The sequence below is a fragment of the Monodelphis domestica genome, chromosome 3 (assembly GCF_027887165.1).
Source record: "Monodelphis domestica isolate mMonDom1 chromosome 3, mMonDom1.pri, whole genome shotgun sequence".
In the NCBI taxonomy this organism is placed as follows: domain Eukaryota; kingdom Metazoa; phylum Chordata; class Mammalia; order Didelphimorphia; family Didelphidae; genus Monodelphis; species Monodelphis domestica.
Window position 1 is genome coordinate 5,757,947 of NC_077229.1, and position 6,624 is coordinate 5,764,570.

Sequence of the window (6,624 nt, forward strand, 5' to 3'; positions counted from 1 at the left end):
GATGCCCTTCAATTGGGGAATGGCTGAACAAATTGTGGTATCTATTGGTGATGGAATACTATTGTAATAAGGAATAATGAGCTGGAGGAATTCCATGTGAACTGGAACAACCTCTAGGAATTGATACAGAGTGAAAGGAGCAGAACCAGAAGAACATTATTCACAAGATGAATACATTGTGGTAAAATAGAAAGTTATGGACTTCTCTACTAATAGCAATGCAATGATCTAGAACAATTCAGAGGGAATCATGAGAAGATATTCTCCACATCCAGAGAAAGAACTGTGGGAGTAGAAACAGAAGAAAAAGAATTGTCTGATCACATGGGTCAATGGGGGACATGATTGGAGATGTAGACTCTCAATGATCACTATGACAAGGAAATCACTTTAAAAGACTGATATATATTAATTTAAGGTCGCCAAGGAATTCAGCTATGTAATTCCTAAATGAAAACTCAAGTCAGCAGTCAACCTTTTATGGAGTTTAATTACAAACAGGAGGAAGAAAGGTATTAGAGAGAGAGAGAGAGAGAGAGAAGGGAATAGGGCTTAAATACCCCCTCTGTTTAGGCTGGGCCAAAAGGCCCAAGCCCTTAGATAGCTGAGGCAAAGAAAAGGGATCAGTCCCTATCACTCACGTGACCAAAATGGAGAAACAGTCTCAGGGGCCTCCACCTCCAGCTTCCTTCAGAGCAAGCTTCTCAGAGCACAACCTCTCAGAGCAAAACCTCTCCAACCAACCACCTCTAGTACTCAGACCCCGCTATCTTTAAGGAAACCATCCAAGTTCCCTCCCCTCAGTTCTCACATCTACCAATCACTGTTCATGTCTTCCCTGTGCCAATGGTGGCTCTACCTTAACCCAGGACCGCCCAGAGGTCTGTGGCTTTGCACATGTCTGTTGAAGGTCATATTCTCAAATAATTAAATCTTGATCCTTTTCTGCAGCCCTTCCTAAATCCTGTTAGGACTGAGTAGGGTGGAGAATGTAAATTCCAAGACCTGGTTCTGTCATTCCAAGTATCTCTATTGTATCAATTCTAAAATCAATCATGACTCAAAGAACTTCCTGTTCTATGCTTAAGCATAGGTCAAAGCCCTTTCCATTGTTCAGCAAAAAGGTTTCTGTCCTAAAGTAATCTTAAGAAGGGAGGAGGAGGAACCTCCCATCCCAATAGGGTTCACATTCCAATAGACTATCAGTAAGAAATTTTCCAAGTATGAAATTTCCCAATGGTGAAATTTCCAACATTTATAAGTCTAAGAAATTTTAAGGTTTACATCACCCTAGCGCAAATATCAATGGTAAGGAAATGGGTCTTAATTAATGACATGTAAAACACAGCGGAATTGCTCATTGGTTATTGGAAAGGGGGTAGAAGGAGGGGAGGGAAAGAACATGAATCATGTAACCATGGAAAAATATTCTAAATTAACTAAAGGAATCAACTTAATTTTTAAAAAAGAGGCACTTAGAGACAGTAATAACAGGAGAAAGTTAAAAACAGTGTGCTGGGCTGTAAAAGTGTGGTTGGCAGAGAGGAGAGTGTGTGTGTCTGCGGGTGCCGGGATCCTCCAGCCACCTCCCCAGGCCAGGGGATGCATAGATGCATTGATCGTCCATCAGTTGCCTGCTGTGTCCCAGGCTAATGACAAGGCTGTGTAGGGCTGCAGGGGAGCTCCTCTAAACCCAGGGACCCAGGCCAGAGGACTCCATTTCCCAGAATGCCGCTGTCCTGATTTGCCCTCCTCTCTGGAAGACTCCATTTCCCAGAATTCCTGGGTTCTGATCACAGTCATGGCACCACCAAAGGCATTCTGAGAATCCCACCCAGGTGGTCTTAGCTCCTGGAAGGCTCACAGTTGTGGTTCCTGGACCATTGGAGGGGAAGAGCGAGAGAGGAGGGAGTCAGTGCGCAGGTGCCTCCCTGGCTCTCTGCTCTGGCAGCTGAGACTGCATGAAAACTGGTGGAGTGTGGGAAGACCACATGGACTGAAGTCTCTGAGCTGGGGGTGGGGGGTGGAGGGGGCTGCTCCCTGTTTGAAAAGGGACAAACATGGAAAAGCCAGGCTCAGCATGGACCAGGAGCCTTGGCGGGGCTTTGCCCTCCCTGGGGGACCTCAGCCCTGGAGCCAGGAGGCAGGGCATGTGGGAGGGGGTGGGGAGGCTGGTCCAGGCTCTTCTCCCAGGTGATCGTGTAACAGTTTAAAATTGGGTAACTGAGGCAGGGTAGAAATTAGTTTCTCTCTGCAAGGAGTATTATATTTTTAGAGGTTTATTAAAGATTCAGGATTAAAGGAAATACAGAATAAGAAAGCACGTGTCTAGGCTGGAGAGGCCTAGACAACTGCACCTACATTATGAAAAGAGACGGGACTGCTCCGAAATGGAAGTAGAAAAGAAAAAAGGCCTAACGTTTTACAACCAGATTAAATACTCCATCTCACTCTCCGCCCAGGTGAAAATTCATTGAGATTACAAAGCATTCTGGGGAAGTAGAGCAAGGACTTCTGGGAATTGAAGTCCTGGATTCAAGTCTCCATTTTTACAGTTGTCTGGATCAGAACCACCCAAGGGGAGAAGCAGCCAAGGGCAGCCTACTCAGGGGTGGGGTTGTCCGGATCCACGTGCTGTGGGAAGGGCCCTGATCCTGGGCACTGAAGAAATGCAGCGCACTCTCCCTGACCCCAACTCGGACCTGATGTCCATCTCCCCCTCCAACCCCCTCCATCCCCCAGTAACTATCCCTCCCCCCAGCAGTTTCCCTCCATCCACCCAGTGCAGCTTTTTAATGGAATGAAGCCAAAGATGGTGGCAGAGGTGGGGAGGCTTCTGCCTGGCCAGTCCAAAGCCCTTTCCTGAGGTTCCTTGTTTCCTCCTAGATGGGAGAGTATCCCCTGAGGCCAGGGAAGGGCCTGTGAGCCCCTCTGAGACCTCCCCTCTTTCCTTCCCCACAGGCTCTAAAGAGTGAGTTTCCCTTCCTTGGGGCTGTGATCCCTTGAAGGACACCAGTGTTGCCCAAGCAGACAGCGGGCATCCAGAGGAATGCCCCCATCCCTACCCCAAGACCCCCTCCCAGGTGAGTTCAGCCTCTCCCCAGCTCTGGTCAAGCTCCCCCAGGCTGGAATCCAGCAGAACTCAGAGCTGTCTTTGACAGGCCTCCAGGGGTTCTATCACTGGTTGTCCTCAGTGGGAGCCCCAGGTTCAGCCCTGGCTGTCCCACATCCACTGTGTTCTGGGGTTTCCTGGCCTTGGTAGTCCCTGCCTGAATGAATCAGCCGAGGTTCCAGCCAGACAAGCCCTTGAGCTGCCATACCTTCACCCTCCAGTGTGACCCCCTCTCCATGGTATACAGACAAATGACCCTGCAAGTCCAAGAAGCAGGATGCTACCCACAGAGTTAACAAGGCCCTGAATTGGTTGCTGCATTATTAGCCATTTTCAGAATCCCCACCTTACCACCATCACCAATGATTGCTGCATCATGCCAAAAGGCGGGTGGTAGGAGTTACAGCCAGTTAAATACCAATAATGTGATCTTGCCAATGGGAGACAGTAGAGATTATAGGGAATTTGGAGAAATACTAAGGACTTCTGGGGAATGAAGTCAAAGGTTCAAAATCTCCATTTATACATACCCCCGTGAGACCTGAGGAAGACTAGTCTCTCTCCAGTGGGTCTTGTAAATGTACCAGCTTTGAAATTACAATAATTTGTGGATAAGAGAAGAGGAACCAATGATTCCTAGATGCATTGACAAAAAGCTAATTAGGGGGAAGTCCCCTTTGGCATAAGTCTATAAATACAAGACAAATGCATTCAACCCCACAGAGTTCAAATCACCACATCCCAAAGCTCACTCTGGATCTTCTGGTGCAGCTTGTGGTCTGTGGATGTATCTTCATAATGCATTCTCCAAACAGTTCACTTTCTGGCTTTGGAGAGGTAGCATATTTCTTAACCTAAAATTACTCTTAAAAATAATTTAAATTCTGCAATTTAGAATAATTATACATTCCCTCCTGAAGAGGGTATTGAAAAACACAGGCATAAATTAGGAATGCATGGCTGAGTTATGAGATGTATGAATCAATTGGCAAGAGAAATAAAAAACAAACAAAAATCCAATTAAAAGATAATTTCTGGTTGAAATATATACTATCAAAATCTCATGTGTAAAAATTCTAAGAAAAGGAAAAATAAATAATCAAAATCCCCAAAGTTATAATAGCCTATCTAATTACAATAGCAAACAAAACCAACTATCATATTTTAAATGAGTCTCCTATATGATATTTAAAGAAAATGGATACTTGTCACATGTTTTTCAGATGTAGCAATGTTTCAAGATTGGCTGAGATATTTTTTAAAAAAATCAATTACTGCCATCATTATAAAACTGTGGCACAGGAGTCTAGAAACCTCTGAACTGTTTATATCGGGTCTAAAAATATCATCATGAATGTAGAGATAATTCTGGTGAAAGGGTAAAATGAGCTGAGAAGTTACAAATGAGAGATGCCCCTCTTTTGGGAGCCATCCAGGTGTACCATGCCCTGGGATCAACTTCCCAGCTCCTTTGGTATGAGACTGTAATGTTCCATTGGGAGGTGGGGGTTATAATTGTACTTCACTTCAGCTACTAAAATGGACCTCACCTCTTGTTACAGATAACTAAGAGGCAGGCAAAATGAACAGAGCTGAGAAAAAAATCTAAAAAACATGTCTACAGACCCCTTAAAATCAATGTGAGGTATTTAGCTCATTAAATTTTCCAAAGGTTGTTATACAATTGTAACCAGCTTTGATGAAGTCAATTCATCCTCTATGTGACAATTTACAAAGCCAAAATTTAAAAAAAGCTGTTTTTTATATGGGCTTATTCAATAAGATTTATTCAGTATAGTTATAGGGGAAAAGTAACAGAATATAACAGTAGTTAAAACCCAGTACACTAAAATGATTCAGTGTAACAGAATAGTATTAAATACATTAATATATGAACTTAAAACCAACCAAATTAAATCTTAAACAAAACAATCAGCAAAATTCAACAAAATACAGAGACTTTCATTAGAAAAAAAATAAAAGGAGTCTGAAAAGGCTTAAAAGTTCATCTCCAGACTCTTTAAAGTTATTTTTTCTATCCATTCAGATCCCTTTTGTTAGTAATGTGGGATCTTCCATAGCAAGGGAGAACATGGGCTTTAGGAATCTCAAACTGGGCAGGCCCAAATGGCAGAGTTGCAAAGAGATGCATTTCTTCCCTGAATCTCAGGTAAGATAAGTGAAAGGATCAATGCATTCATAAAAAAACGTCATAAAGCTGGAAGCTGTTTGAAATAGATAATGCACTACTTTTTCATAGAATATGCCATGCTTATAATCAACTTCCTGTTTGGAAGAGTCTCCCCCCGCCCCCCAACCCCATCCCCTCCAGGCCCTGGCCCTGGCCCCTGCCATGTGGAATCTAATTGTTACCTACGAATGAACATCCCAGTTTTTACCAGTTGGTTTGTTATTCTGAAGACACAGTGGCAGCTACCAGCAGCCTGGGTTCTGGGGGCCAAGTAAGAGATCTGGGTTGAGAAGGTCAGTAGTGGATGGCTGGGACAACCCAGAAGGCAGGAGCAAGAGTAAAAGCAAGCCTCTGATCAGGAGAAGCAGCTTATCTCTTCTCTCAAGAGTCCCCCAGCTAAAAATACCCAGCCAGTAGAGAGAGAAAGCAGCTGGGCAAAAAGTAGGAAAAGAAAAAGGCAGCAGTTCCAAACAGTTTGAGTTCTGGGTCGGTGGGTGGGGTGGGCAAAAAGTCTTGGCAGGAGAAACATGTCTTAAAAAATTAGGCTAGGGGGCAGCTGGGTAGCTCAGTGGATTGAGAGCCAGGCCTAGAGATGGGAGGTCCTAGGTTCAAATCTGGCCTCAGACACTTCCCAGCTGTGTGACCCTGGGCAAGTCACTTGACCCCAATTGCCTAGCCCTTACCACTCTTCTGCCTTGGAGCCAATTGACTCCAAGATGGAAAGTAAGGGTTTAAAAAAAAAATTAGGCTACCTTAAATTTTTTTTTGAGTTTTTTCTCATCCCTTCTGGTTGCCTACTATAAAAATTAAAATTTAATCTTTAATAAAAATATTATTTTTAAAGGGATTTATTAATTGATCATTAGAAATCAAGGAATAAAGAGGATACAAAATAAAAACCATGTGTCTATGGATGGTTAGCCATTTTCAAAATCCCCACCTTACCACCATCTAAACTACCAAAGTAGACACTCCACTCAACTACACGCACTGACTAAAACTTAACTTCCCTCTCAGTAAGCTATGCTAAAATTATGAACTGTAAAGAGATGGTAAATTTGTAAAGTAACATGAATCATCTTGAGAGAGAAGGTAAAGCAGTTTCTCTCTCCCTTCAGCAGGCCTCTCACAGGTTTTGCTCCCTTCACTCCAATGGTCAGAGGGCATCTTATGAAATCTCATGGACAATTTGCAAATATAGAATCCAAACTACTAATTTCGAATCTGGAAATGTTTTAAGATTTAAATGTTATTTCAAAACAACAAATATACATTCTAATTTTAAATAAATATCATTAAGAAATTAAACATTTGTTTACTA